Source organism: Mirounga angustirostris, unplaced genomic scaffold (assembly GCF_029215605.1).
Source record: "Mirounga angustirostris isolate CCGP_5_RB_7025 unplaced genomic scaffold, mMirAng1.0.hap1 SCAF_6, whole genome shotgun sequence".
Classification (NCBI taxonomy): Eukaryota; Metazoa; Chordata; class Mammalia; order Carnivora; family Phocidae; genus Mirounga; species Mirounga angustirostris.
Window position 1 is genome coordinate 36,696,915 of NW_026991714.1, and position 17,015 is coordinate 36,713,929.

General features: G+C 40.8%; 1 protein-coding gene and 1 long non-coding RNA gene across 3 annotated transcripts in view; one reads left to right on the forward strand and one right to left on the reverse strand.

Moving 5' to 3' along the window:
* LOC123846095 (uncharacterized) overlaps positions 1 to 17,015 on the reverse strand; it is a 92,675-nt gene that overhangs the window by 74,785 nt on the left and 875 nt on the right. For both annotated transcript variants that reach the window (XR_010412269.1, XR_008506265.2), the window contains exons 2-3: positions 16,245 to 16,394; positions 3,636 to 3,770 (exon numbers count right to left, since the gene is read on the reverse strand). This is a non-coding gene — a long non-coding RNA (uncharacterized LOC123846095). The remainder of the gene's footprint in view (positions 1 to 3,635; positions 3,771 to 16,244; positions 16,395 to 17,015) is intronic.
* RCOR3 (REST corepressor 3) overlaps positions 16,767 to 17,015 on the forward strand; it is a 57,178-nt gene continuing 56,929 nt past the window's right edge. Inside the window, exon 1 of the mRNA XM_064594135.1 lies at positions 16,767 to 16,913. The gene's annotated coding sequence lies outside the window, so the exon portion shown is untranslated. The remainder of the gene's footprint in view (positions 16,914 to 17,015) is intronic.

Genomic DNA, 17,015 nt, shown 5'->3' on the forward strand with positions numbered 1-17,015 from the left:
CATTAGGCATCTGTCTTCGGCTCAGGTCATGATCCCAGGGTCCTGGGATCAAACCCTGCGTCAGGCTCTCTGCTCAGCGAAAAGCCTGCTTCTCCCTCTCCCACTCCCCCTGCTTGTGTTCCCTCTCTCGCTGTGTCTCTCTCTGTCAAATAAATAAATAAAATCTTAAAAAAAAATAACATAAATGTTTGGTAGAGGGACACTGTGTAGCTCAGTTGATTTTGTTGGGGAATCTCTGTGCCTCCTGGGTGTGGATTTGTTTCCTTCCCCAAATTCAGGAAGTTTTCAGCTATTATTTCTTTAAATAAATTTTGTGTCCTCTTTTCTCTCTCTTCTCCTTCTGGGATCCCTGTAATGTGAATGTTATTACACTTGATGGTGTTGCTGAATTCCTTAAGTCTATTCCCATTTGCATAATTTTTTTTCTCACCTGCTCATCTTGATTACTTTCCATTACTCTGCCCTCTAGGTCTCTGATCTGCTCTTCTGCTTCCTCTAGTCTACAATTTCTTCCATCTAGTGTATTTTTAAATTTCATTTATTGTGTTCTTCATCTCTAATTGGTTCTTTTTTTCTTTGTTAAGAGTCTTGCTGATGTCCTCCACTCTTCCCTCAAGTCCAGTGAGTATCTTTATGATCATAATTTTAAATTCTGCATCAGGCATATTCCTTATGTCCATTTTGCTTAGGTCTTCTGCTGTGATTTTTGTCCTGTTCTTTCATTTGGGACATATTCCTTGTCTCCTCATTGTGTCTAACTCTCTGTCTGTTTCTCTGTGTTGAGACAGTCAGCTAGGTCTCCTGCTCTTGAAAGCAGTGGTCTTATGAAGAAGAAGTCCTGTGGTGCCCTGCAGTGCAATGTGCCCTGTTCACTGGAATCTAGTGCTTCAGGGGTGTCTCCTCCGCGTGTTGCATGTGCCCTACTGTTATGGCTGAGCCACTTTTTCCTTCAATCCAATCATCTGCTGTGGCTCTCTACCTGTTGTAGGCAGTGTTTGGTCCCTGTGGTGTTAGTGGGCCAGTCTGGGACTGCCTTAGGTTTGAGTTGAGTCAGACCAGGTGTTTGCCAAAGATGCAGTAGCACCAAACTGCAGGGCACTTTCCCCATGTTGTCCCCTGAAAAGCTTTCACTGGTGTGCGAAGCCTGCTGTCATACCAGTTGTCTGCCTTCAGCCCACTTCTGGTGTCTAAGTCTGACTGGTATGTGTGGTTATCTTCCCCTCTCTCCAGGGCAGGAGTCACTTTGGAGTGGTGCTGGGCACTAAAGGGGCGGCTTGCACACTGCCAGGCCTGTGGCACCACCCAGGATGGGCTCCAGCCAAAAGCATATTGGAGGGAGTGGATATGCAACATGTGGGGAAGGGGAGTGTTGGGGAGGGAAGTGGTGTTAGCAAGGTTTGGGCCACTGGTTCTCTGCGGAAGTGGCCCTGCAGCTCTGGGACTGAGGCAGTCTTGACTGAAGAGAGTGGATCCACCAAAACAGAGCACAGAGTGGAACGGGGGATGAGGGGGCAGTGTTAGCAAGTTAGGTAGTATCAGCACCAGGAGGGTTCCTGCAGGTGGCCATGTGTTTATGCTGGGGGGCAAGGGAGGGAAATGGTGCCTGCCAGCTCCTTTATTCCTGGAGAAGTCTTCCAAGAACTCTGTCCCTTTGGGACATGCTCTAAGATGAGTAAACTGTTCTCCCTCCTGTGTGCCCCAGGCAGTTTTCAAACTGCTTCTTCTATGCTGTATCTCTGTTGGCTGTTTTTTTGTATTATCTCTTTTTTATTTTATTTAAATTCAATTAATTAACATAATGTATTATTTGTTTCAGGGGTACAGGTCTGTGATTCATCAGTCTCATATAATACCCAGTGCTCATTACAACACATACCCTCCCCAATGGCCATCACCCAGTTACCCCATCCCTCCATTGTGTTGTCTCTTTAAGGATGGGGACTCAGTTTCCTTTTGACCTTCTAGTTCTCCCAAAGCCAATCCCATTGATTTTTAAAATTTCAGGTTTTAAGTCCTGCTGGTTGTAGGAACTCACAATATTAGGACCCTCTGGTTTTCAAAGCCAAATGTTATGGGGATTCATCTTCCTATACAGGCTCATCTGTGTAAGGGTCTGCTTCTCTCCCCTCTCCAAGCCCATGGTGTCCCTCCCTCCCACAGACAGTCCTGCAGGCCCATTTAGCTTTTAACTGTGTCTCCGTCCTTCTTTCCCCTTTCAGTGTGGCTGCTTCTCTATATTTAGTTGTCAAGTTTATTCTGCCTGTTTTCAGGTTATTTTCTGGGTTATTTGCTGGTGTGAGTGCTATCTAGTTTTTACCTATGGAATAAGATGAACTTAGGGTCCTACTCTGCTATACTCTTTTTCATTGTTTTGTTTTTTTTTTAAAGATTTTATTTATTTATTTATTAGAGAGCAAGCGAGAGAGAAACAGCATGAGAGAGGAGAGGGTCAGAGGGAGAAGCAGGCTCCCCACTGAGCCGGGAGCCCGATGTGGGATTCAATCCCAGGACCTGGGATCATGACCTGAGCCGAAGGCAGTTGCTTAACCAACTGAGCCACCCAGGCGCCCACTTTTTCATTGTTTTTGAATCTAAGAAATATTAAGATGTTTGAAGGCCACGAAGAAGATGCCAAATGTAAAGGGAGACATTAAAAATACAGAAAAAGTGAAATAGAATAACCCAATAATTAAGACTCCAAGGCTTTGCACGTTACTGTTCCTCTCTTACCACAGACTCCCTTCCATTTACTCCATCAGGCCATCTACCACTTGTTCAGGTTTCAAATCAGAAATCATGTCCTGCAAAAAAATCTTACAGAATCCCCACTCTGTATTTCCAAAGCGACTGAAACTTATCCTACTGGATTTAATGACATTGTGGATTTGTTAGACTCCCTCACTAAAGACCAAGTCTGATTAATCCTTGCAGCCCCAACCTGAGGCTGAGGACTTGGTGCACATAGTAGGAGGTTCTCAATTAATGTTTGCTGAATAAATGCTTTAAAGATAGAGATGGTTATGCAACCATAAAATCAGGATGGAATCTTCTTTTTCTTGAAGGAAAACACTTAAAACCATCATTTCAGTGGTCTTGACTTAACTATGGTAGGAATTCTTATAGCTCCTTTATTATATTTGAAGGCTGAAAGGGAAAGTATAAAAGGAACTAAATACTCTATAATTTAAAATACTAGTTGAGGGATGCCTGGGTGGCTCAGTAGGTTAAGCATCTGCCTTCAGCTCAAGTCATAATCCCAAGGTCCTAGGATCAAGTCCCACATGGAGCTTCTTGCTCAGAGGGGAGCCTGCTTCTCCCTCTGCCGGCAGCTCCCCCTGCTTGTGTGCTCTCTCTCTTGCTCTCTCTCTAACTCTCTCTCTCTCACTCTCTCTGACAAATAAATAAATAAAATCTTAAAATAAAATAAAATAGTTGATTCCAAAGGTAGTGGGTTGTGGAAGGCAGCCGTTTCAAGTCAGAAATGTAATCAGAAAATATGCTCTTTTCCTTTATGGCTTTAGATTTACTGTCCCAGAGAATTAATGTTTGTTTTAGAAAATATATTATTGATATAATTATTATATTATATATAATATATATTTTTTATATATAATAATTATATATAATATACTCACATTTCACGTGGGTCAGGAACCACAGCATGGCTTAGTTGAGTCCTCTTGGTCAGGGTCTCTCACAAGGCAACCATCAAGATGCTGGGCTGTACAGATCTTCCTTGACTATAGTGGGATCACATCCCAATAAACCCACTGTAAATTAAAAATACCATTATGTCAAACATGCATTTAATACAACCAACCTACAAAACATCATAGCTTAGCCTACCTTAAAATGTGTTCAAAACGCTTACATTAGCCTAGAGTTGGGCAACATCATCCAGCACAAAGCCTATTTTATAATAAAGTGTTGAACATATCATGTAATTTATCAAGTACTGTACTGAAAGTGAAAAACAGCATGGTTGTGTGGGTAAGAATCGTTATAAGTGTATTGGTTGTCTACCCTTGTGATCGCCTGACTGACTGGGAGCTTCGGTTTACTGCCACTGCCCAGTATCATGAAAAAGCATGGTACTGCAGATTGCTAGCCCTGGAAAAGATTAAAATTAAAAATTCGAAGTATAGTTTCTACTGAATGTGTGTGTATTGCTTCTTTACCATTGTAAAGTGAAAAAATTGTAAGTAAAACCATCATAAGTTGGGGACCGTCTGTATTTATCTCAAAGATCAGCTGAAGGAAGAATGTGTTTCCAAGCTCACTCATCTGGTTGTCCACAGGAGTTAGCTTCTCGTGGTCTATTTCACTGAAGGCCTCAGTTCTTTGCAGACTGCTGCCTCAAGGCCTCCCTCAGTTCCTTGCCACGTGGGCTTTTTTGTAAGGTATCTCTCACAACATGGCAGCTACCTTCATCAGAATGAACAAGTGAGGGGCGCCTGGGTGGCTCAGTTGGTTAAGCGACTGCCTTCGGCTCAGGTCATGATCCTGGAGTCCCGGGATCGAGTCCCGCATCGGGCTCTCTGCTCAGCAAGGGTCTGCTTCTCCCTCTGACCCTCTTCCCTCTCGTGCTCTCTGTCTCTCATTCTCTCTCTCAAATAAATAAATAAAATCTTAAAAAAAAAAAAAAAAAGAATGAACAAGTGAGAACCAGAGAGAAAGTGTGAGCAAGATGGAAGTCACAGTCCTTTCTAACCTAATCTTGGAAATGACAGCCCATCATTTTTGCTGTATTTTATTTGTGAGAACCAAGTCACCTTTGGATTCAGAGAGAAGCCCATTCAGTGCTGAGTTTTAGCTTTTTCTCTCCCACACTGTAATTCCACTTTTAAAATTGGCCCAAAGCACCAGTGAAGAGATTTATGTGTATTTGCATAGTTTAACTGGTGATCCTGGGTAACCTGGAGTGGTAGTCTACCCCAGGTCCATGTCTTCCCTAAAGGATACCATGTCCCAGATTTCCTCTCAGTGACCAGCAGTACAAAGAACAGCACCATAAAGCTGACTAGATGCCCAGAAGAGAACTAAGTGGGCAGCTTAAGGGAAATGTGAGACTGAACTTCCCTATGATCTCTACACTGACCTCTGGAAGGGAAGGGGAGGTAGAGGCTTGGACTACAATTTGGTGGCAGAGTTTTTAATGGCTTATGGTTGGGGGAGGGGGTTGGAGACAGAAGAAAGGTCATCTATGAAAATAAAGAGAGGTGACTAGTAGGGTTAGAGAAATGAAAACAAAGAATATCTGAAATAGCCCTTTTTGAGAATGAGAAAATGAGCTGACTTCAAAAGACAGGATTGTGGGGCACCTGGGTGGCTCAGTCAGTTAAGCATCTGTCTTTGGCTCAGGTCATGATCCCAGGGTCCTAGGATGGAGCCTCATCATGGGCAGGGGGAGGGTTGGGTCCCTGCTCGGGGGGGGGGGGGTCTGCTTTTCCCTCTCCCTCTGGCCGCTGCTCATGCTCTCTCTCACTCTCTCAAATAAATAAAATCTTTAAAAAAAAAAAAAGGATTGTTGGGAGGTATGGCGAGTCATACTGAGCTGGTGCCAGTCAGTTGCTAGGATGGCAGTTTGCCCAGTGGCTTGATTCTCTTGAGCCAGGCTCAGACCCAGGTACAGATTTATAAGAGTTGGTGTCACCTCAGTGTTTTCTCTCTTACTGGGTTACCAACTCACTACAATTTGCTCAACTGGTTATAGATTTTTGCATCTATTTTCTCCACCTATAAAATGGAGAAATAAGGGGCCTGTTACTAGACCAAGAGAGCCTCTGCACTCCAGGATTGTGTTTGATAAGTCTCTTTCTCTCTCATATGGTTATGAGCCCCTTAAAGCTATGGACTATGCATTATGCATCTTTGTGTTTCAAATATCTCAAAATTATGATGGGTAAATGTTTGTGGAATAATGATGGAATGAATTTTAAAGCCTCTGGATTCATCAGCTATAGTCTGCAATTTCTTTGCTCCTTCAAACTAAGAAATTGTGAAAAATAGAAAAAACTTAAGAATTAGGGAAGACTTTTTTGGTTTATTAATAAAATGGGAAGAAAAAGAAAAAGATAAGACTGAGTTAGTCTGAAAACCCAACAACTTAAGACCTTAAAAGACAGCCTTCACTTTAAAAAGTAGTTAAATATGTAAAACATTTGGTTGATAAAAACAATGTATGTATATTTATATTCCATTCTTTTCCATAGGGATTTGACATAACTTTGTGTGTTTGTAGAAAAAAAGTACAATTACTCTAAGATTTTTCTGTAAAACAGTATTATTTACAGTGAGGTATTAAACCCCAAAGAGGGTATTCAGTGGTGGACTGGGAGTTCACAAAACTACAAGATAAATATGGTCTATCTTCCAGAAACAAGAATGTTACGATGCATTTTTCCAGGGGTTGGGGGACGTGGGGAAGGAGTAATTGGAGAGGTAGATTGGGGATGATCACTATTCTAGGAAAGCAAAGCATAAAGAGACTGTGACCATTAATTTTATGTATCAACTTGACAGATCCATAGGGTGTTTAGATATTTGGTCAAATATTACTATTTTTTTTAAAAGATTTTATTTATTTATTTGACACAGAGAGAGAGACAGCTAGAGAGGGAACAAAAGCAGGGGGAGTGGGAGAGGGAGAAGCAGGCTTCCCGCTGAGCAAGGAGCCCGATGCGGGGCTCGATCCCAGGACCCTGGGATCATGACCTGAGCCAAAGGCAGACGCTTGATGACTGAGCCACCCAGGCGCCCCTGGTTAAATATTATTTTGAGTGTGTCTTTGAAGGTATTTTTGGATGACATTAACATTTAAATCCTTAGATGAATTAAGCAGATTGCTCTCTCTAATGTGGGTGGGCCCTGTCCAGTCAGTTGAAAATCTAGTAGAACAAAAAGGCTGACCCTCCCTTGAGTAAGAAAGTCTATTGGTCAGCTAACCACCAACCGATCCAGACACGAGCCAGCCCTGCCAAGATCAGCCATGAAACCCAGCTGAAGTCGGCATAGATCCGCTGACCCTAAGCAACACACACCAGTAAGTGAAAATAAATGCTTAGTATTGTATGCCCCTGAGATGTTCTGGTTGTTATTACACAGAAATAGCTGACTAATACACATTTATGTATGTCTGTATTGGGTTGACATTATATGTGTATTGCACTGGGTTACAAAAGGTTTAAAAAGCCACCAGTCTAGTAAAGCACTATGTTTCTCCTTCATTCCTTGTTATTTAATGAGGCTTAAAGGAAGTTCACGTCTAGGAGTGGCTTCTTGCAGTATTGGAGAATGAAGGTAAACCCTGAGAAAATATAGCAGAGAGATGAGAAATGAGAGGTGTGCATGAGTGTATGCAAGAGATAGTCAGAGACAGTGAGAGACAGAGAGACTTAATAGCAATAAGGGTCCTGTACCAACTGCAAGCCCCATGAGCCACAAATTTGGCCCATGCTAAAGAGAATCACATTATTCTGATAACCAAAGTAATGAAATTAGATCAAGATGTAGCTAAGAGACCCTGTAGCCAAAAGGGAAGGGGGACAAAACATAGCACCATTGGTAACAGTTAATTTTTTAAAGATTTTATTTATTTTTATTTGAGAGAGAGAGAATGAGAGAGAGGGAGTACATGAGAGGGGGGAGGGTCAGAGGGAGAAGCAGACTCCCCACTGAGCAGGGAGCCCGATGCGGGACTCAATCCAGGGACTCCAGGATCATGACCTGAGCCGAAGGCAGTCGCTTAACCGACTGAGCCACCCAGGCGCCCCAGTTAATTTTTTAAAAATCCTGTATATATCCAGTAAATTGAGATTCTTCAGGAAACCTGTTTCTTTGTATTGTTATCTCTAGGAATATTTTATTCTAAGTAAAGGACCATTGTATAGATTTCAGGTGCTATCTCTTTGGTCTCTTTTTCTTTGACTTTATTTCTAATCTATACATTTAATAATAATAATTAACACCTGAATATTTATTATATGCCAGTGACTGGGGGGTGTGTGTGTGTGTCATTAATGTCTAAATACCAAATTTATAGATCATTCTACACATTATATTTTGATTACTATCTCTAGTCTACAAGAATATATATTAGGAACCCTTAATTTCATGAGCAGCATTTTTTCTAATACATTTTTAAGTTACTTTCTAGGATTATTTCCACAAATGGATTTAGTGTTAGTTTGTTTCCATTTCAGAGGTTGGCATATCTAATCTTATTCCCAAATCTTCAGATTACATCAGAATTTGGATCCTAGACTGATTTTAATGAATATGTTCTTTAAATGCCTTTTCAACTTTAAAAAAATTGATCTATGAATTCTATTTTGTAATTTATAAAACTGAGGGAAAGAAGTGAGTTAGGAAAGGATACTATGTATCAGGGCAGAGTTAAGATGTAAACTTTAAACTTGTCACTGTCTAGCCTTTTCCTTTTTTTAAATTTAGCCAACTAAATCATCACAAAATCACATTTGTATGATCTAGAAATTTAGCAAAACTGTTTAAATCACCTTCCCACTTTTATTATTTATTTAAAGATTTTATTTATTTATTTGACAGAGAGAGTGAGAGAGTACAAGCAGGGAGGAGTAGTAGAGGGAGAGAGAGAAGCAGGCTTCCTGCTGAGTAGGGAGCCTGACGCAGGGCTCAATCCCAAAACCCTGAGATTATGACCTGAGCTGAAGGCAGACACTTAACCATCTGAGCCACCCAGGCGCCCCACCTTCCCCCTTTTAAAAGTCAGGATATGTGTTCAAATATAATTCTCCCAGGGTGCCTGGGTGGCTCAGTTGGTTGAGTGTCTGCCTTCGGCTCAGGTCAGGATCCCACGGTCCTGGGATGGAGCCCCGCATTGGGCTCCCTGCTCAACGGGGAGCTTGCTTCGACCTCTGCCTCTGCTGCTCCCCCTGTTTGTGCTGTCATAAAATAAATAAAATCTTAAAAAAAAAAAAAAAGACAGGGAGATTTCAGTCTCCTTTCATAAACAATTCCAGAATTAAAAAAAAAAAACAACCCAACTCTTCAAGAAAATGTCCTTTACTTCTAACTGCAGAATTCATTCACTAAACAAATACTGAGACTCTCATATGCACAGGGATTGTACCAAGTGCTGAGAATATAAATTAAGACACTGTTTCCGTTCTTGAAGCAAAATTCTTTTTTATCAGAGGTGCAAATGCCCACAGCTAAGTTATATGCTAAGTAGGAAAGCTGGAATGCAAAAAGTTCTCAAAAGGTTCAGATAAGCGGGGCACCTGGGTGGCTCAGTCGTTAAGCGTCTGCCTTCAGCTCAGGTCATGATCCCAGGGTCCTGGGATCGAGCCCCTCATCAGGCATCCTGCTTGGCAGGGAGCCTGCTTCTCCCTCACCCTCTACTGTTCCCCCAGCTTGTGCTCTCTTGCTCTCTCTGTCAAATAAATAAATAAAATCTTAAAAAAAAAAAAAAGTACAGATAAGCTAAAACAAACCAGGTGAAATTAAATGACAATCCATTTATATTCATTTGCTTAGGAGGGGAGGGGTTAAAAAAAGAAAATAAAAAACCTACTGGAGTCTAAGTGGAGACACAGGCTAAACAATAACAAATGTCAAAGACTCAGAGAATAATCCCTGAAACAAATAATATATGTTAATAAAATAAAAGACCCGAATAGAGATGACTCCAGATTTAGTAACATGGGCAGTTGTTGCCAAGAAAGCTTATCTTATTATTTTTTTAAGATTTTATATTTTTATTTGAGAGAGAGAGAGAGTGAGAGCACAAGCTGGGGGAGCAACAGGCAGAGGGAGAGGGAAAAGCAGACTCTCTGCTGAGCAGGGAGCCCGACCTGGGGCTCCATGGGGTGCTCGATGGGTGGGGTTCAACGCTGGGTTGGATCCCAGGATCCTGGGATCATGACCTGAGCCAAAGGCAGATGCTTAACTGACTGAGCCACTCAGGCGCCCCTGGTCTTTTCAAACATTTAAATGACCAGTGTGACAGAGCTTGTTAGCTACCTTTCAATACTCATTTCCTCCTTCATCCTTAGCAATGGAACCTTGGTTTTTATGACCTTTCCCAGTCTCCTTTCAAGTTCATGGGCCATGTGACTAAGTTCTGAACATTGATATATCAACACAAATGGCATGCTATACTTCCAGAAAATCTCCTTAAAGAGAAGGGGTGTGGCCTTCTGCCTTTTTTCCTCTAAGTTGGAGTGTGGTCATGATGACTGGCATTCTAACCGCCATCTTGGATTACAAGGGCAAAAGTGACACTCTAGGAAGGTGGAGAGCTGAGATAAAAGCAGCCTGGATCAATGACACTTTCATTGCAGTTGTCGTTTCAGCCCAGGACTGCCTACTTCTGTATATCTTTTACATGAAAAGTAAATTTTCATTTTGTTTAAGACAGTTATTTGGGGTTTCTCTTAGATGTAGTTGAACTTTGGGTACAGAAAAACAAAAAAAACAAAAAAAAGGAAAGAAAAAGAGAAAAAGGAAAAAGAAAGGTTTTCTAGGACTTAAACATCTTAAAAAATGAAATGATCTTTGTGTTGTAGTTTCCTATCTCTATATCTGTTTAAATGGAGGTTGTAAGACCATTTTCAGAAATGGTAGCTATGGGGGGAGGGGAGGGCATTGCCAGACCTCTAAAATTATATGATCCCAACCCCACTCCACCTTGAGGATCAGTGGCTCTAAAAACACAAAACAAACGAAACAAAAACATGGAGCTCCCCCTTGTTGTGAATGTTTGGGCCCTCCCCACCAGACTGGGCTCAATGTTGCACAGCATCACCTGACTGTTTTGGAGTTAAAGAGCACTTCTACTATAATAATGAAGAACAACCAAAAAGCAAATCAATAAACTTTTCAGCAAAATTGTTGTCATAAAGAAAATCATTATGAGCCTGGATGATATGAATAAAATAGGACATCTGTTGAATTCCTTCCTGTGTGCCTAGTGTAGTTGGTGAATTAAGGTGTAGTCCACAGTTACTGCCCTGCTTAAATTTTTTCTTTCTTTTGTATAACGGATAATACCCCTATCCTCTTTCCACCTTTCCTCTTCCATTCTACTTCTCAACTTCTAGTAGGTGGAATTTTACATTATTTTTAAAATTATACTTATCTGTGTTTTGTCTATTGATTCTTTAAACATTTATTTCCTTGAAATAGGAATACATACACATGGCAAAAGATACCAACTGTGAATGGAATACATGAGATAAAATCCCCCTTCCATCTCAGACAGTGACCTCCCCTCCCCAGCAGTAAACAGTTTCTTATATACTCTTTCAGAAACACTCTCAGCATGTACAGGCAGCTATAGTTATTTATGTGTGTATGTTAAAAAGGAGATATATACATACTGCTATGGTCTGGATATTGGTTTTGTTCAATTCAGCAAACATTTATTAAACACCTACTATATACACAGACGTAGATAACCTTTGTTCTCTCTTTTCCTTAACATAAAGTTCCAGCTGTATATATCCATCTGATAATAGGGAAGAAATAATTGCACTCGGTACTTCAACTTTTGAAATATTACATGCTACTTTTGCCTATAACTCTAGAGCTACATTGCTCTAAGACACTTAGTTCCATTTTTTTCCTTTTATTATCCGTATGAGTACTTTTCTGGAGTAGGTTCATATTAGTTGTTCCCATTTCCTTAAAGGACTTCTTCACTTCTCGTCCACTGCAGTTTGGTTCTTTGGCCCATGATCCCAGTAAAAGTGGTCTTTCCAAGATCATTCGTGTTCTCTTACTTGCCGAAGCATTGTACGTACTGGAGCCTTGTCTTTAATTACTGACTTCTCTGCTGTCCTGGTGATCCTTTCTCTTTAGATCTCTCTATACCTCTGGTTTCAGGAAGTTACACTCTCCTTAGTTCTCTTATTTCTCACTCTATTTATGCTCAGCCTCTTTTATGCATTTCTTGTCCTCTGTATGGCCTTTCAATTTTTGTGTCCATCTGCTTTTCATTCTCAGCTTATTATATTTCTCATTTTACATCCTCTTCTTGCATGATCTACTTAGGTCTCATGACCTTAGTTAGCTACAAGCAACTGGTAACAAATCCCTCTCTGCACTCTTGATCTTAATTATATACCCAACTGCATGCTGGTATCTCCCTATTGATATCTGGACATATCTGGAAATGAATTCATTCTCCTTGTCCCTCAAATTGGTAAGTCTTCAGCATTCACCAACTCTGTTGTTGACACAATCCACCCAGACATTCAAGCCAAAATCCTGGTATCAGCTTAGACTCCTCCATTCCCTCTTCCTTTGCATATTCAACCAATCCCCCAAATTTGCTCATTTTACCTAATTATTTGTATCTGTCCCCAATTCTATTCTTGCTACCACTGCCATAACTTAAACCTCATAATTTCTTAACTAATTTAACAGTCTAATTGATTTGCCACATTCAATTTTTATCTAAAATACCAATTGAACTAAATCACTCTCTTGCTTAGATCCCTGATCCTTTTCCATTATCTATAAATTGCTTAACCCTTTGAACACTATCAAAGCCTTTATGTGGTTCAGTCCTTGCCTAACTCTCTAGGCCCATTCTGAGTTCACTTCATGCTCCAGGAATACAAAATTACTTGTAGCTCCTTGGGCGCCTGGGTGGCTCAGTTGGTTAAGCGACTGCCTTCGGCTCAGGTCATGATCCCGGAGTCCAGGGATCAAGTCCCGCATCGGGCTCCCTGCTCAGCAGGGAGCCTGCTTCTCCCTCTGACCCTCCCCCCTCTCATGTGCTCTGTCTCTCTCATTCTCTCTGTCTCAAATAAATAAATAAAATCTTTAAAAAAAAAAAAAGTTTGAAAAAAAAATTACTTGTAGCTCCTTGACATAACACAATTCAAGATTCTTTGCATTTCCCATACTGTTTCCTTCCTTTCTTTTTTTTTTTTTTTAAGATTTTTTTATTTTTAAGCTACCTCCACACCCAACATGGGGGGCTTGAACTCACAACCCTGAGATCAAGAGTTGCATGCTCTACTGACTGAGCCAGCCAAGCACCCCCCATACTATTTTCTGTACCTGGAATGCTCAATATTTTCCTCATACTTTTTATGTCCTATTTGAGAAATTTGACTACCCAAAGTTATAAAGACAATAAACCATGGTATTTTCTAAAAGCACTATTGTTTTATCTTTTACTTTTAAGTCCATAATCTATTGAGTTTTGTTTTGCTTTTGTTTTTAGTATGAGTAGGCATCAAGGTTTTTTATTTTCCACATAGACATTCAATTGACCCAGGAACATTTATTAAAGCAACCATTGTTTTCTCCACATTAGTACAGTGTCACCTTCGCATAAAAAAAATGTTCACATGAGTTCTATTCAGTTCCATTGGTCTCCTTTCTAACACCTGGTAGTATAAATCCTCCAACTTTGTTCTTCCTCCAGATTATATTGACTGTTCTTTTTTTTTTTAAGGTTTTATTTATTTATTTATTTGACAGAGAGACACAGCCAGAGAGGGAACACAAGCAGGGGTAGTGGGAGAGGGAGAAGCAGGCTTTCCGTGGAGCAGGAGCCAGCCCGACCTGCAGCTCGATCCCTGGACCCTGGGATCATGACCTGAGCCGAAGGCAGACGCTTAACCGACTGAGCCACCCAGGCAACCCTGTCTTGGCTGTTCTTGATCTTCTGAATTTCCATTTAAGTTTCAGCTTGTCAAATGACACACACACAATCTGCTGGGATTCTTTTTTTTTTTTTTTTTTTTTTGCAAGACACAGCGAGAGAGGGAACACAAGCAGGCAGAGGGAGAGGGAGAAGCAGGCTTCCCGCAGAGCAGGGAGCCAGATGCGGGGCTCGAACCCAGGACCCTGGGATCATGACCTGAGCCGAAGGCAGACGCTTAAGGACTAAGCCACCCAGGCGCCCCTCTGCTGGGATTCTAATAGGGATCAGACTAAATCTACCGATCAACTGGGGAAGACTAACATTTTTACAATATTGAATCTTCCAATCCATGAGCATACTGTATCTGACCAGTTATTTGGGTCTTCTCTAATTTCTTTGAATATAATTTTCAGTATAGAGGTCTTATACACCTTTCACTAAGATTTATTCCTATGTGCTGTATGTTAGGTGGTGCCCCTAATATATCAGGTCCTAATCTCTGGAACCTATAAATGTTACCCTATTTGGAAGAAGGGTCTTTGCAGATGTGATTAAGGCTTTGGAGACAAGGAGATAATCCTAGATCATCCAGATGGATCCTAATGCGATCAGTGTCTTTATATAATAGAGGAAGAGGAAAATTCATAACACACATAGAAGAGAAGGCAGAGATGGAGGCAGAGATTGGGGTGATGCTGCTTCAAACCAAGGAATGCTAGCAGACACCAGAAACTGGAAAAGGCAGGGAACAAATTCTCCCTAAAGCCTCTGGAGGGAGTGCAGCCCTGCTCACACCTTGATTTCACACTTCTGCCTCCAGAAGTATGACAGGAGTTTGTTTTAAGCCACTGAGTTTGAGATAATTTGTTACAGCTGTCATAGAAAGCTAATACACTAGATATTTGATATTTTTGATGCATTCATATGTTACCACTTTAAAAAATTCATTTTCGGGGCGCCTGGGTGGCTCAGGTGGTTAAGCATCTGCCTTTGGCTCAGGTCATGATCCCAGGGTCCTGGGATCAAGCCCCGCATCGGGCTCCTGGCTCAGCAGGGAGCCTGCTTCTCCTTCTCCCTCTGCCTCTCTCCCTGCTCATGCTCTCTCTCTCTGTATCTCTGTGTCTCAAATGAATAAATAAAATCTAAAAAAAAAATAAATAAATAATTCATTTTCTAATTATTTAGTGCTAGTATTTTAAAACATAATTGACCTTTATATACTGACTGTATCCAGCAACTTGCTAAATTCATTATTAATACTGAAGGTTTACAGATTATCTTATATACAGACTACCATGCTTTCTCCAAATAACAAAAATATGTATTTCTTTCCAATCCTTATACTTTTGGGGGCACCTGGGTGGCTCAGCCAGGTAAGTGTCTGCCTTCAGCTCAGGTCATGATCTTGGGGTTAAGCCCAGAGTCAGGTTCCCTGCTCTGCGAGTAGTCTGCTTCTCTATCTCCCTCTGCCCCTCCCCAACTCATGCGCACGCTCTCTCTCTCTCAAATAAATTAAAAACAAAACAAAAACAATCCTTATACATTTTTTCCTTGCCTTTTTGTTGCTGGAATGTCCAGTACAATAGTGAAGTTTTTCCTCTTATATCTTTTGATTTTAGAACTATGAGATGTATCATCGATTCCAAATTTAAACTATAATGAAAATAGTAAAAAAAAATTTTAATACAGTCAAAAAGCAGTCAAACAAACAAGATAACAAATATTGTTCTAGTTAACAAATCCAGAGGCCTTTTCTTAAACCCTTCTCATGATTCTGCACCACTGGACATTATTTATTAACCCTTTCTTAAAGCTTTCTTCTTCCTTGACCGGATTCTTTTCCTCTAACCCCTTATAGACATCCCCAGGATTTTCTTTTTAGGTTTTTTCCTTTTTTTATACTGTTCTTATTAACTCTTAGGAAATCATTTTAAGGCTTATTATTCTTCAGAACCAGGCCAGCTTCAGGTGTTTTCCTTCTCTTCAGGGACAAAACAGAAAGAAAAGCCCCCATCCCTGAGGTTCTTCTCCCAAGAGTGGAATGCATTCTTCCTTGTTCTGTCCTCTTTGTTGTACTCAAGAAAAGTGTGGAATCTTAAGAATTTTACTAATAATTAGAAATAAGTTACAAAAGTCCCCAAATCTTCACAATGTTTTTTTATCCTTGATCTATATGCAGAAATTCCTTTCAGTAGAAAAGAGGCTGGAAAATGTTGCAAAGTTGGGAAGTTAGCATGCTGGCCAAAAGGCCTCAAAGTGACATCTACTTTTTGTGAATTCACTTAGTTCCGGGTCTGGCCTTTGCATTACAGGACCAGAGATACTGAATAACGTTCAATAGAGGCTTGTGTATAAAAATGAAAATACCAACGTATTAATTTACAATAAAAAATGTATCTGTCATAGGAAATGGTATTCATTTCATTTGCCCAGGATATTCTCTCAGTGTAGAAAAACTATACAGGAATTAAAATAATATTCAGAACTGTATTTGTTGAGAGAGAGAAATGAATAAAAGGTTTAGTTGTATGAGCTAAGGGAATCATATCAAGCTTCGATAGATCAAACTACTTCCACTCTCAGAACAAGATAGGTTTTGTACCTGCTCAGGAGACTTTCCTCTTTAGACAGGGATCCTGCCAAATATTTACTTCCCAGGCTTTTTTTTTGGTTCAATTCCTGATTGAGACACTCCTGCTTTAGGTATGTTTCTGCTTTCAGTGATTTCTGCTTTGATCCACTCCGCATTGACCTATAATAGAATTCATACAGGACAATTTTTAAGTGTTTGGGAGAATACCTTACCTATGGACCATAAATACTGCTTTGCATTCATTTGCATACTAGCTGTTCACCGGAAGTCCTCAATTCTTACTGCTGAGCAAAAACAATAAGTAATAAAGAAAAAGAATATCATAAATAGCTCCCAATGCCAGGCAGGCTGGCACAGAGCAGACTTCCTCAAATCTGGTGAACGAAATAAACAGTTCCCTATTCCTTCCCCCTTCTGCCTAATGCAATTCCGAAAAGCATTACAGAGCACATAGCCTGCCAGGCTGGAAACCCTGCCAGAATGCAGCTCTTGCCTCCACCTCTAGCGGGGGCTCCGCCCTCCCTACAGCCCCGCTCCAAGCCCTGACCACGGGGCAGCGCGGACTGAGGAAGCACCACTGGGCAAGGCCCCGGTCGTAATTTTCTTTCACCACTGACAACACCCACTTTCTAACTAATGAAACAGTAAAGGCGAAAAATGGATGAAAATAAAGCAAAGGTGAGAAGAGAAACCGGAGAGAAGGTTTTTAACAAAACGCAGCGTCCAGATAATCAGGACCGCGTCTGCTACTCGGGGCCTGGAACTCGGAGGGCGCCCGGT